This window comes from Acomys minous, assembly GCF_964271855.1.
Source record: "Acomys minous genome assembly, chromosome: 6".
In the NCBI taxonomy this organism is placed as follows: domain Eukaryota; kingdom Metazoa; phylum Chordata; class Mammalia; order Rodentia; family Muridae; genus Acomys; species Acomys minous.
The window spans coordinates 70,655,507-70,670,785 of NC_140487.1; the positions used below are offsets into that span (position 1 = coordinate 70,655,507).

General features: G+C 42.7%; 1 protein-coding gene across 1 annotated transcript in view; it reads left to right on the forward strand.

Annotated features, from left to right (window-relative positions):
• Positions 1-359: 359 nt before the first annotated feature.
• The window catches only part of PTN (pleiotrophin), an 89,434-nt gene continuing 74,514 nt past the window's right edge, over positions 360-15,279 (forward strand). Inside the window, exon 1 of the mRNA XM_084786177.1 lies at positions 360-661. The gene's annotated coding sequence lies outside the window, so the exon portion shown is untranslated. The remainder of the gene's footprint in view (positions 662-15,279) is intronic.

Sequence of the window (15,279 nt, forward strand, 5' to 3'; positions counted from 1 at the left end):
GGGGCATCCGCTGCACATAACTGCCCAGAATCCCGAATTTCGTGTTTTAAAAAGCGCCGGACCAAAGCAGTAGTCAAAAATGCCATCAGTGTTCCAAATTAAGATATCCACTTTGATAAGCTGAGGTTTGGACCCATGGGAGGAAAAAAAAAATGATGGTGCTTGGGAGTTTGTGAAAGAAATACGGTCCTGGGTGGATGCCAAGAACATACAGTCTTATATTCCCTGGTCTTTCCATGCAAATCCGTTTGGGGAAAGACTGCCCCCAGAGTAGCCCGCTTTTCATAAGCTTCCCAATCAGATTTCGAGGGGGGGAGCTGTCCCCCTCCCGCATACAGCCTGCCCCTTCTCTCTCAGGCTCCTCTCATCCCGCCCATTCTCCATTTCCCTCCTTGGCAGGGTGTAATTGAGTCAAGACAGGATCAGGTTCCCCGCCCTCCCGTCCAAAAATCCCGCCAAGGAAGCCCCAGAGCACAAGAAAATCCAAAGTGGAGAGAGGGGGGAAGAAAGAAAGCACTGAGTCATCCGTCCAGAAGGGGGGAGAGCGCAGCCGCCCAGGCTCCAGGAGCAGCAGCCAGTACCTGGAGTCCGCTGCAGAAACCTCGCCCGCACTGTGCAACAAAGGCAGCCTGCTAGTCAGCGAGGACACCTGCCAGCCAAAGTAAGTGCAAGGCACCCTGTGGATTTCTCCAAAGGGTCTCTGGTGGAGTGTGCCTACCCCCAGAGCTACTTTCCCGGCAGCCTGCAGTATATGTGGGTTGGAGCTAGGGAGAAGCTGCCTGGAGTCTGCTAAGAGAACTGCTTTTCAAAACGTACTTGCTCCAGAAGGCAAAGCAGCAGAGGGGAATTTGCGGGGGGAGGGCGGAGGACGGAGTTTGCTTAGTTAGGAGGGTATGCTTGGACGGGAGGGCGGAAAGTCGCTTTTGTGTTGTGGAGAGTGCATGGGGATGGCATTCCTGCTACCTGCTGGAGCATGCAAAGCGCGGGAGAGAGGACACATTTGTGCTCTTTGTAAAGCCTGGAGCTTGGGTGGGTGTGTCTGGCCCAGTAGAGGAGAGAGAGAAAGAGAGAGAGGAGAGAAAGGAAAGAAAGGAGAGAGAGAGAGAGAGAGAGAGAGAGAGAGAGAGAGAGAGAGAGAGAGCGCACTCTACTTCTCAGGTCTCTTCAGATCTTGCCAACTGCCAACTGCTAACTACCAACTGCTCTAGGTGTGGCAGCTTGCCCCTCCTGTGCCTACCTACAGGGAAGCCTCTCTCCAGGGCAGCCACCCTCCCTATGCAGCCTGCCTGGCCAGGAATGCTTCTAGACGCATTTCAGTGCAAAGTTTCAAAAGGCATGCTTTGAATTCTACCTTTTCTTGGGGGTGCTAATTACACTAACAGATGGGCACATAAGCACTAACATTTTCAGTTTTGTCCAAATAAACCAGGGATGTTGTAAAGACTAATTTGGCAGATAACTAGACTTTCCGAGGTGATATTCCGGTTGAAATCATAATACATTTAGAGAGGAATGTATTCACTTCCTTTGTGCATAAAACATAACCTTTCTCTCCCTGTACATATGCACGTGCATGTACGCACGCACACACACACACACACACACACACACACACACTTCTGTGAAATATGATGTGGCATTTAAGTACAAAAACACACAATGTAGTTTACACATAGAGGGCTAACAAATTCCTGTCTCCTGTTACTGAGGGCTTTGGAGCTGTCTGGGCAGTGAGGTCACAGAAGCACAGTGGGTGCCTCATGAAAAGAGGGAATGCACACTTTGGGGAAGAACAAAGTAAGAAAGTTCTAATCGGTCAGCACCTTTCCTCCTGGAACTACCAGTGTTTTAAGAAAGAATGTGTGTGTGTGTGTGTGTGTGTGTGTGTGTGTGTGTGTGTGTGTGTGTGTGTATGTGTGTGTGTGTGTATAAGAGGGAAGGGCCTGGAAGGCACTTCAGGAACTACCAAAGAAAAGCTTTTGAACTAACGACGTAATGGAGCAATTTGATGATCCCAGGCAAACGTGGGGCTGATGAAACAGCAGAGCCTATTTTATCCCTTTGATCGTCTGGGAATGAATTGTTTCGTGGGAAGGTAATGAGAATGGAACAAAAGAGAAGTCGGCCAACACAGGACAGAAGGCTGGTGTTTTCCAGATTCATTATGTCCCTTTTAAAGTAAATTATGTGCCTTCAAGGCCAAGTCATTAGAAACACTTACAGTCCGCTTAAATTCACGGGAAGTTAGGGTGAGTGTTATCCTACTCCTCTTTGGGGCCTGAGTCATTTCAGAGAGCCAGTAGTGGTTGTTTCCCATCAAAATTAGAGGATGAGATCTTCAAATCATTTTATATAAAAAAAAACTCAGTGTCATTCTTTTGAACTATAGAGATTTTTTGTAATTTTTAAATTTTCTCATTAGAATGAAAGTCTTTAGAAGAAGGGAATCTTCCTCCTGCTGGTCGTAAACCCAAGTCAAGACATCTTCCTCACGTAGTGAACTGCCTGTATGTGCAGTGCCTTGCCTAGCACCCCCCATCTATAAGGAAGCTGTAGCCCCTCCAGATTCTGGATTCAAGCTGTGGCTCAGACACTTTATACCCTCAGAGGTAGAGCTGTGAGAGAGGCAGACCTACTGTTAACATAATATTTTAACCACCTGACTCTAAAGGACGTTCTATAGGGGATGATAGAGTATGTTCGACTGCATATTGCATTGTGCGTTATTATATAATATGTAATTATCTATCTTCCAGGACTCCTTTCTATAACACTGGGAACCAAAACCAAACTCAATTATTTGGTGAAAGTTTTCATGTTTCTTTTTCCTTTCTTCCTTTTCTTTCCTTTCTTCCTTCCTTTCTTTTTTCTTTTGGTTGTTTGAGACAGGGTTTCACTGTGTAGTCCTGGCTGTCCTGGAACTGACAATGTATACCAGCCTGGTCTTGAACTTACAAAGATCTGCCTGCCTCTGCTTCCTCAGTGCCGGGATTAAAGGTGTGCATCACCACCTCCAGGCAGCTTTCATGTTTCTTATTTGGTCTTTACAAATAGCAGTATGTAGCAAGATCTGATTTTTTAAAAATGGGGATTGTTTTCTTGCAATTTAATGACCTAGTTTACATTTTTACAAAACTTAGTCACTGAAAATAACACAAGGCTCCTAATAGTTTGTTTCTATCAATAAAGTTAATCTTAGAACTCAAATATTTTAGGTGGTGATTTTTTAATTATTCCTCAGTGTGCTTCTTGGGACACTCTGAAATTTCCTGAGATGTATGAAATGCTGTGATGTTCACAGTAGGTTGAAGTCAGAAGTAAGGTTATAAATGCCTTGTGTCCTTACTATGGCAGCGTGGCGAAAAGGAACTTGTCCTTGACTCTTGTACTGATGATAAAGCTCAATTGAACTACTCAGGACATGGACAGCCAGTGTGCTCTACACCCGAGTTCCCCTGACTTAGTGTGGAGTCGGCTTTACACTGCATCATCCAACAGGACAGAGCTCTAGACTGCTTCTGACCCAATGCTCTGTGGGTAAAGCTGAGCTGGCTGAGGGATGCGTTCTTCTCTGCACACTGATCTAGTGAGCAAGTGGAAGTGCTTTTGGGTCCCCTTGCAGAGGCCATGCTTTCTCCCTGGGAGTCGGGGCGAAGGGACATGTGGATATAGGCCTCTTCTTTGGGATCTGGGCTTGCTTTTCCCATCCTGGGTCAGTAGACTTGAGAAGAATTTGGGCGTTGATTTTTCTTTAGGAAGTCTTTTCATTCTTGGTGTTTATGGCCTGTCCAAGATACCATTGACTGTGCCATTTTCCTAGGCACTACAAGCCAGAATTGTAGATAGCAGTCTGTGCACTGCTGTTACAGTCTTTCTAGACCAATAACTACAACATGCCTCTTATGACATGCAATGGAGGGTACTTACATTTTAAAGGATAACTGTGACCCCACTATCTGAGGAAGTGCAGCTATGAGGAAGTAAGCACCCTTGTGGAATTGATCACGCAGCAGCTCACACTCACCTAGCTTAAGGCTAGGCAGAGATAACACAGTCAATAGTTCATGCCTGAGACATCCTGAGCAATAAAATTTAATTTTTCCTAATGCTCTTTGTGGTTTTAGTCATTTTGCTGTAGTGGGTTTAGATAAAATTCCATCTCAAATAGAAAAAGAAAACATAGGTTTCATAAGAGTAGAATTCTTAGACACTTAAACTCCACAAAAATTGACTACGTTGCATTAATCTTGACCAACGGGAAGCCCTGTAACTGGCGTCTTTGAGAAGTTCTCTTAGTAATTATTGAATCATGAATATGCAAGTCTCTAGCATTTTGTTCATACACTTGTCTGGTAAGCTGTGCTAACTTGTGAGATTCCTCATTAAAAATCCATCTAAAGCAAATCCCAAGCAGCCAGAGTCCAGTATACCTGTCTCTGAGGAGGTGATTGCATCTGGTGGCACTTTGCCTTTCTTGCTTCGCTTACCACACCACAGCGCTGTCCGCTAACTCCTCTTCCCTTGTGATCCCTGTGACATGTCGGTCGCCAGGATGTGAATGTTCTCCTCAACCTTGATGGACACTCATCTTCTCTCCTTCGCTTTCATTTCACCCCTCAGCTTCCAAATATGGACATTTACTTAAAAATGTTTCTCTCTCTCTCTCTCCACTCCTCTCCTCGCATCTTCATTCCTGCTTCTTAGGGCATCAGTGCTGCCACAGCCCTTTGTGACAAGTCTCCTTTTTTCTCTAACCTGAGCCCTAGACTGCCATTTTTGTGGTTGTGGTGGTGGTTTGGGCTTTGTCTTGTTCTAAGACACAGGGTTACCTGTGTAGCCCAGGCTGGCCCGATGGTCACACAGTGTTCCTGCATCAGTGTACTGGTACCTCAGCCTCCTGCATACTGGGATTAGAGGTGTACACAGCCCTAGGTTCCCACTTAAACCCTTTCTTCTTTTCTTCCATCCTTCATTTGTTTCTTCCTTCCTTCCCTTCCTCTTTCCTCCTTCCCTCCCTCCTTCTCTCCCTCCCTCTTCTGCCTCCCTCTCGTCCTTCTTTCATTCCTTTCTTCCCTCCACTCCTGAATAAGACCTGAAGGGAATCATTGTGGCCCAATGCTATTTTAAAGAGGAACTTGATATAGATTTGATGTAGCTGTATTTCTAACGGATTTTTACAGTTCCTAAGTACCTCCCTATCAGCATATGGTATGTTGTGGTTATAAAGCTAACAAGGATGCACCCTCAGGAAGTTTAGGATGTATTTGATGTGCACATAAGGCAGTTAGCCACAGCAGGAGATGTGGCACTTGTGGCCTTTATCCCAAGTGGTTCCAGTGAGAAAACGCAGCCCATGGTAGGCTTTATCACATTAAGTACATATTTCAACAGCATCTGTGATTTAGTATGGAGGACAAAATAAACTCATTTCTTCATGTTTTCATTTCACATTTGCTTCATAATGGGGCAGGAATAAAAATGGACCTGATAGATTAAGAATTCAGCCTGGGTTTATTTATAATAAATATAATTGTAAAGTATGATACCTCCTCACCTTGGGTGTCCTTCTCAGGAAGACTTATCGAGATAGGAGATGATTGTACTCTAGTGAAATAAATACGTGGAGGAAAAGAAAGCAACCCCACTCTAGTTGTCACAGATTAAAGCCACAAAAACTAGCCCAAGCCAAAGTTCTCAACAAAGTTCTCTTCTGTTCTTCGTCCTTTTCTTTCTGTCTCCATCACCCTTGTCAAAGAGCAGCTTCTCTCCCATCAGAGTATTTAGCTAATGATTCCCAATCATATTAGCTCCACTCAGCCACATCTGATCCCTTAAAGAAAAGACCCATCTTCCTCGACTTCAGAACCCTACAAAACCCATCAGAGATGCTTGACAGAAGCCTGACAAGTGAATAAAAGGCAGTCAAACCTGAATACTAGCCACTTTCTTTGCTAATCATGATCCAGTTCCACAATGTTCTTTACCCATGCCCCTTGCCTCACAACAAACATCATGTCTTATTATTGACATCCTTAGGCTTCCAGAGGAAATGTCTCCAAGTCTCACGTTGCTGCTTTCATTATAGACCTGCAGGGTCTAGTCTTCACAACACCCCTCCCACCTTTACCCTGTACACTGCCATGTTTTATGACAGCTGATTACTTCGGCAATGGAGGGAGAGTGGGATGCAGGCTATCAGGAAGAGACCTGATAGGCTGTGTCTGGTCCTATGGTGGGGTAAAAGTCCTCTTCTGTCAGAGGTCTAGGGGACAGGAATAGGGCAGAAGGAGGAGGGAGGGTGGGGATGGGAAGATACAAGTGAGGGGATAACAATTGGAATGCAATCTGAATAAATTGCAATAAATTAAAATAAAAAGAGAATCCCTGATCTTCTATCTATAACAAACTCAACATATTATTTTCACCACATTTATAGTCTAGCTATGAAGACTTTGCTTCTCAGAATTTCAAGAAATTTGTTTTCCCTTTATATACCTGTAAAAATTTATTCCTGTAGGCTGAATAGGGAATGCTTAGAGAAGGAAATGTGGCTCCTTTCAAGAATGTATCTGCAACAGAACAAATATCTTCAGCTCCCGAGTTTGAATGTTTTCTTCTCCTGTACCAAATATAACCATCTCTCATTGTGTTTAATTAATTGAATTTTTCTCCCATTAGCCTGTCAAATCAAACCTAAAATCCAATATATGCATAATAAGAGGTCAAGTAACCCAGAACAGTCTTGGTCTTCAATGTTCACTGGATGAAATCAATGCCTGGGGCACGTCTTCAGAGTTTCTGTCTTAATAGGAGGACTCATAAAACCAGGGTATATGATGGGAAGTCTAGAAATGGGCAGCATCACATGCAAGTGCCCCTTCTACCAACTCCTTGCAACTTCTCATCTTTCATGCTCTGTTCTTTGACACTCCCTACATGACACTTCCTGCATCTTTGAAAAAATCCCTCCTTGTGTTTTCCTACATTGTTCTATCTTTTCTCACTAAATGAAGTTCAAAAACTGAGTATGCTTAAGGCCTGGGATATTTGGCGTTTCCCCTCAAGTTTCTTTTAAAGATTTATTTATTCATATATTTTATGTATATGAGTGCTCTGTCTTCATAAGTACCAGAAGAAGAAATCGGATCCCCATTATAGATGGTTGAAAGCCACCATGCGGTGGCTGGGAATTGAACTCAGGTCCTCTGGAAGAGCAGCCAGTGCTCTTAACTGCTGAGCCATCTCTCCAGACTTCCATCAAGTTTTGGAGCTCACGTTTCATATAGAGGACTCTCAATTGAAAGTAGAGCTTCCAGTGGCTGAAATAACCTAACCCAAGTCCTATCAGAGCCCTGCTGATAGAGGTTCCAGTAAAGATAAGGAAATAAAGGGGTGCATTCAGTGACCCCAGCAGGTCACTATTGTCATGTATATTGCCCAGTATGTGATGGTGCAGCCAGGTGTTTTGAAATTTAGGGATTTTTTTAAAGCTCATGGATGGGAATGCTAATGGCATATTCGGATTCCTCAGTGGGTGCAACACTCACAAATTATAAACCACCTTGCTAAACATAAGCTCTTATTATTAAAACTCATGTAGGCAAATGTGGTCTTTTCTCATTTCTCACTTTTGCTACTGTCATTGTCATTTTCGCAGAATGCTTAGAGATTGCTAAAGATGCCGGAAGGCAAGTTTGACCCAGTGAAGTGAGGAGGAGGAAAGATGTGTGGCGGAAAATAAGACAAGGAAATCTGAATCATAGTTTAAAAAAAAAAGTGAGAAGACAATCCTAAAAAAGGCTAAACCGAAACAGGCGTGGCTTCTTTTATTAAATACCAGTGTTCTAGTTTCTTCTTAAGAGTCTTGAAGGAGGGGGGCTGGAGAGAGGGCTCATCAGTTAAGAGCACTGACTGCTTTTCCAGAGGTTCTGAGTTCAGTTCCCAGCAACCACATGGTGGTTCACAATCATCTATAATGTGATCTAATGTGCACTCTATACATAATAAATAATTACATCTTAAAAATCAATCAAACAAACAAACCAAACAAACAAAGCCAGGTGTGGAGGCACACGTGTCTTTAATCCCAGCACTTGGTAGGCAGAGGCAGGCAGATTGCTGTGAGTTTGAGGCCAGCCCGGTCTACAAAGTGAGTCCAGGACAGCCAAGGCTACACAGAGAGACTTTGTCTCTGGGAAAAAAAAGAGTCTTGAAGGATATGCTTTAGGTTGTTTAATTCATTATTATTGCCACACTTATGGGTCTTTAGAGTTTTTGTCATAGTATGTGTGCCACTCTGACTTTCAGGTTCAGGCCAGTTGCCCAAGGATTTCCCCAAAATGAAGGTTCTGGTACCCTAGGTCTCCCTATGGACGATATATCATGTCTTAGGACTCCTGGTGATTGCAATGCTTATGGCTGGGAAACTTGCTTTGAGTAGCAGCAAGACACCTAGGTTTGTGTAGCAAACTGTTCTTTTGTTATAATTCTGTATACAAGGTGTCAGTAGCTTATTGAAAATCATGAAGGTCCTTGGTGGAAACCTTCTTGCTACAATCCATATGTGCTCACACCGATCTTTTCATCTCCAAATATTGCCAGTGTTTGATTGCTTCTCAGTTACTGTTGCATGGTCTGCTATGGACTTGGCTGAAACTCCGGTATAGGCCAAGTAGCCTGGTGCCATGCACAGGAGCTTACCTGAGCACATCTTCTGTTGGAATTGCCATGTGTAGGAAAATAAAATGGTCCAGGGGTTGTCTCCTAAATTTCCCTTTTAAAAATCGCTAAACATATTGTGGATTTTTGCCCTTAGTATTAACAGTATATATAATAGCATATTTTCTTAGTGTTAGTCTGACCTGGAATTTGACACCTACCCCCACCATTCTTTTGTTCTCTTCTGTGTCATCATAGAAAGGAGAAATCATCTTTTTCTGTGACATCCTAAGAGACTTTGGGATGCCCAGAGAAAAGTCAGTACAGATTCATATCTACAGTGAATATAATTTATTAATAATTTCAGGAAACAGAAAAAAACTTTTATGATAAAACAAATTGATACTATGCAAGATTTAGGACAACGTTTTCATAATAGTCGGCTTCATATGTTGAGAATTTGGACTTTCCTGTGTCCTAGTCACAAGGGTTGGGTTGATTGCAAACACATTCTTTGTGTTTAATACACACTGTCTGTGTGTGAGCATAGTGGACTGTTGACCAGGTGTACCCAGTATGCCATGATAAGAGTCTTTGGCTTAAAAATAAAAATACCCTGAAACTCTGGAGAATCTGATTTAAACATTCATGTTCTTAAAAAAAAAAAAAAAGAAGAAGAAGAAGAGGAAAAGTAAAGAAAAAGAAAAGAAACCTACCATAAAACAAAGAACCCACACTGTTTTCTCTGGGCATGGGAGCTTTAGAAATACTTCAAATGAGGAGGTTTAATGGTTCTGTAGGAAAGAGGATAAGCAATTAAGTAATTTTAAACCAAAGTGCATGTTTAAATCTTAGAAGGATACCACAAAGTCTTTCTTCTCATGCTCTTTTTTCCCAATTTACCCTAGGTATTTAATTATTGAACAGTGTCTGAGAATATGTAAAATATCAATGTAGGTCAAACTTTAAAGTTGATTAACTTAAAAACATATAAAATTATTTTTCCTCTACGTTTCCTATTAGCAAAACAGATATACCTGGAAAAAATATGTTTTTCCTGTTCTAGAAAAACATGTTCATGGTACAGGTTAATCAATTTTTATGAGAAAAGCCTATATTCTTTTAATATACACTGTGTATCATCACTCTGATAAACTTTTTCAGTTTTTCTGGTATAACTTAAAAAGAGTTATGTGCATAATTGTGTGCCCTTCATTTCTATCAACACTGTAATTGATTCATGCAATATTTTAATAGGTATATACACATTAGCATGTACATTTATTTTCACCAAATGAGCTAATTAGAATGGAAATTCAATTTATTTAGCTTGATATGGGTAATTTGGACTCGCGAAAATGCTCAGTAAGTTACAGATTCTTATTAAAATGATGCAAATAGAAAAATGCAAGCCAGCATCCCACGTGGTAAACAAGAAGGGTCTCTGTCTCAGCAAAGGACAGCTTTTTTAGATGGGAACAGATTATCTTGGAGAATTGGCATGTACCAGTTCAAGGTCAAGCTGCACAGTGTGTTCCATTTTTACCCAAAGAATCCTTTCCATGTGGTCAAGAGAGAAATTCTCCCTAGGGAAGACACGGCTGCATGGTCCCTCGCAGGACCCATCTAATTCCTCAGCTGGTCCCTGGAGCCTGGGAAACTTCTGAGCTGCTCCAGGGTTTCAGGGTGGGCCTAGCTCACTGCAGGTGGGTAAGCTCCAAGGCCAGCCGACCTCTTTGATGCCTGTCGCTCCAGGGCTTGGCAGCCTTCAGGGGAGTTATTTATTTGCTCTGTTATTATTTGGAGTGACTAATGTACAATTGGCTTTAGTTGAAAGTGACTTGGATCAAATTGGGGTTTGACAACCACATTGTTGATCACAGAGGAAGGGTGAAAGTCAAATGCCTTTCTTGTCTATGCCAGTGTTAGGATTCCCACCAACTTTAGCCCTAAGTGTTTTTCACTCTTTTTAAGTAGAGTGTTGTTCTGATGGTGAGAAAACGATGGATCCCCTTCTGATATGTGATGTCTGGGGGTTTGAAGATGTACTTCAAGGCTGCTGTGCATGAATTTGGTTTGGGGATACAGATCAAAAACAGTTCAGCAGAATAAAGAGGTAGATGGGGAGTCCTACCAATTTCTTTTTTTCAGCAGACATTTCCCAAGCGCAGGCTGGCTCTGTGGGCTTCTAATGATCCATCCAGTGAGTTCCCTTGCAAGAGGTTAAATGGGAGCCGTTGACTTCAAAGGCTGCACAAAAGATGGAAAGAAAAAAAAAAAGAATGAAAGAAAAGTGAATTTGAGCAGAGGTCTTAGGGGAACATCCAAGAAGAGGAGAAAGCAGAGCTGTAAGCCTGCAGAAAATAACTTCAGAACTCAGAAAAATTCCATTTAAACAGTATTGAAGGTTCTTCCTCCTCAGACGAATGATCTGGAGCTTGCCATTGTATTTGTTGGGTGGTGTTGGGTGGGAACTTTCCCTGGGGATGACTTGCCTTGCTCACTTTTTCAATCTCCTGGCTCCAGATACCTCTTACCATGACAATCCCATGAAGCCATATTCACTCTAGGGAGCAGCCCCCATCTCTTCTTTGACCTTCCCAGAGGGAGTCTTTGAAGGTAAAGTAGTGTCATCTGAGCCTATAAAGATTCCTGCCTCAACTAGGACACGTACATCCTGAGTACAGGACCCAGAGCTGGGGTCCTTGAAGCTGGACATCCTTTTCATCCACCTCTGTATCTGACGCTCAGTAAAGGATAACTAAATGTGATAAGTGTAGGGGGTCTCCTTTCCGGAGCTGGAGCACATCTGGGTCCCCTTTAGTTCAGGGCTCAGCTAGTGTTTATCTACCATCTTCCTGACTTCGTTTTATGCCTTGACTGGTATGTACCAAATGTGGTGCATACTGCTGACTAGGTTCTTTCTACTCAGAGGAAGTTTATGGTTGGACTTTTTTTTTTTTTTATCAAAAATTCTAATGTAATTAATGAAAAGCAAACATGGCTCTCTTACTTTCTCATCTCAAATTGCCTCCTTACTTATTTGTTGTTCAAATCAATATCACGGTATGGCTGGTTTTATGATTATCATCCGCTGGATCGTGGGTACCAGTGACTGGAGAGAGGCTCATGAGAGAAAGTGTGGGGTTTCTTCTATAGCAAGAAATAACAATCTAATAATTAAACACCATTTTTCTCAAACAGCAATGGATTGTTAAGTCTTGAAACCTGACCTGGGATGGCTTATCTTGCCTCTTGGTAGCATTTAACCAAAATCACACTTTGGTGAAAATATTAGAATATTTGTATCTAGCCTACATCATAACATGGCAGTTGTGTTGGGGACTCTTTTAGACCTGAAACGAGCCCAGAATCTTTGGTATTGGAGACTTAGAGAAACAAACATGTCCTAGGAACATTTTAAAGATCAGTAGTAAACTTTTCTTAGGGAGTAATTTGAGAAAGGATGAGCCTGGGTTATCAGGCACACCTGACTTTTACCGAAATGAGGAAAACCCAGGAAGGAGGGCCACACACAACTGAGAGTCATCCAAAGTGCACACTAGAAAGACAGAACATTAAAAAAAAGATGAGTTAGTATTCGCCAAAACAAATTCACAGACTTCAAAATATATCCCACGACCCAGCATCCGACTGGAACTATTTCCTCTTGGATGTTTCCATATGAAGCAGCTTCAATTGTTACATCACCTTGGATTCTAGATATTTGTATTTAAGAAAGCCACTCTACGGATTACGAGCCACGGTGGCCGTGTAATTTTTAGCTACCTTTCATTATGTCCTCCACCACACGGTTAGCAGCACGTGTGGACTACTCCCAGCACATCCCTGCCTGAGGTAGAGTGAAGCTGACACACTTGGTCCATGCTTGTCGTTGGAAGGAATACCACCAGCCTTTTGTGCAGCTCCTTCCTCCCCCAGTTCACCCATCTCTAGGTATCTATCCATGCTAACGAGTTAAAATCGTGACTGGATGCTCACGCTGAAAACTGTGACGAGAGCGCTCATTTTCTTTGGCACCTTCAAATTTTTTCACTCCTGCTTTATATCCTTTGTGCTGAAAGGACAGTCCTAGCGTGCATGCTGTACTCACCCAAAGCCCAGCCGCCTGCTACTGAATAAAGACCCAGTTCGTATCCAGCCTTCACTCTGGCCCTTGCCACTGCCTCTTTCCCTGCTGTGCTCAGAGACATGTGGTTAATAAGCAAACATGTAAGATATACCACTGCCTTTGAGGCGTTGCTCCTTGGCACTCCGAGGGCAGGCGTGGACTTTCTTCCTTGCCACTAGATAATTCTAGAAACTGAAGACATTGACTTCTTTTTCTTATTATTTTCCAGATTTACTTATTTATTTATTTATTTATTTATTTATTTATTTATTTATTTATTTATTTATTGAGCCCTGTTTAGCATCAATGATAACAGGTGGTTTACTGAGCGCTTTCTCTACAGTGGGTGGTATGATATTAGATATCTGCATTAAGTTCTCTGCTAAATTCTTCCAATAACTCTGTGGGGGTAAAGACCATTCCCTTTCAAATAAAAGACCTGAATTTCAGGTTGGCCATGTCATAGAAGGTCATAGGATGTGGAACTGACATTGTGGTCCAAGTGCATCTAACACAAAGACATTCAATATCACACTCTCTTCTACTCCCGTCGCCCATTCAGTGACAAATATTTGGTTCAATATTCCCTTCTTGTTCATAGCCAGATCCGGTAACAGGCTCTCACATTGTTAATTTATTTCTAACTCATTAATATTTTCAGAACACAGCATTGGATAATGAATGTTGCTGTTAGCCGAGACCCATCTGACTGCATGTTATTGCAATAAGGATTCATTTGTGGTTGTTTTCCCAAGCATCCATTTACCTGGCATGGTGGCTTCCACGTGACTGTGTTGAGGAGAGGGCTCCTCTGGGACTCAAGGCAGGAGCATGTCTAGGAGTTGCTGTCTGATCCTCTGGCCTGCTATCACCTGACTCAATTGTTGGACTGCTGTATTCCATCCCCCGGGGGAGGCCACAATGCTGTGCTTGTTTGTGTATGAGAGTCCCTGGCTTTGATTAGCAGCAAGCTACAGTGCAGCTGAACATACAATAGGGACCAAAGGATAAGGGAAAAATCCTGCTACAGTTTCCCATTGGAAAGCATTCACTGTTAAGCTCGGACACCCAGCAGTGGGGCACAGAGGAGCAGAGTCTGGGAAAGGATAGGTGATGGATTCTCCACGCCCTACAGCCTGTTGTGCGCTACAAGGTCACTCTGTTACAGGAAGCATTGAGCCTCTATTCCCTCAAAACGTCTTTTATGGTTTGGCTTGGAGACTATTATTAATGAGGTTTGAAGAGGGGGCAAAGCGTGGAGGGCTGGCCACTGTGAGGAAACCCCAGGATGACAGGAAAGAGGGCAAAGGCATTGAAAATGATACAGCTGCCCCAAAGAGCAGGTCTACACAGTTAATGGCATCATTAGTCTGGCTGCATGGAAGAGCAGAAAATAGCCAGAGCCCCATTCGATCAATAGAACAAGGAAGTGGGAAGTAGCCGTAGATAGAAATGTACTTTTTGACGGAAACATAAAACATAAAAATTGCATATATATATGTGGCTCCATGTGATATTTTGGTATATGGCTGCATTGTGCAATTTTGAAATCAGGTTAAACATACATAGCTTTTCAAATGCCCTTTCTTTATAGTGGAAACATTCAAGTTCCTTTATCTTCCTTTTTTTTTTTTCTTTTTTTCAGCCATAGAGCACGTTGTTGTAGGCAATCCTTACACCATTGAGCAGGAGCACATCAGAATGGAAAGTGGGGACTTGTATATCACATCACGGACAAAGTCAGTGGTTTCTAGTTGCAAATGACAATTGTATTTCCTCTCCTGTCATGGAATTAAACCTTAAATCTATTGTAGCCGGCCCCCCCTTCCTTCTAGAAGGTGTATAGCCAAGTATCTGCATGAAGGGCAGAACTCTGGGCTTACCCTGAGAGGAACACTTGAGTAGAGAGGATTTTCAACATATAGACTGTTTGTCCAAGCTATAGTGTCCTTGTTACAACAAGACCTTGCCTGTCATTGTAGGTTGTGGATTCCTAGTGTAGATTCCTCATAAGAGAAAAGAACATTTGCAGTTAGAGAATAAAAGCACAGAGGCATTCCATCAAGGTTTTCAGAGGAGCAAGACCTACCATCTCTGGGAGAAAAGGGAAGTTGGAGCATGCAGAAGACCTAGAACAAAACCCAGAAATGAATTGCAAACGATAGGAAGGCGGGGGCGAGGGAGTTGGAAATGGCACCCAGTGTTAAGATTTGAAGGTGAAATGTCCTCTACAGACTTGTGTTTAGAGCGCTTGGCCTTCAGCTGGTGGTAGTGTTTTGAGAGGTTGTGGAACCTGTGGGCTTAGGGCCTAGCTGGAGGACACAGGCCATTAGCGGTGACTTTTGAGGTTACTGTCTTGTCTCTCTTGTAGTCTGGTTCTGTACTTCCTGATCTACCAAGGTGGAGTGGGCCTTGGCCACATGCTCCCCCTGCCTTGAACTGCATTTTAACTTTTCATCTTGGTGGACTAAAACGGTGAGCCAAAACAC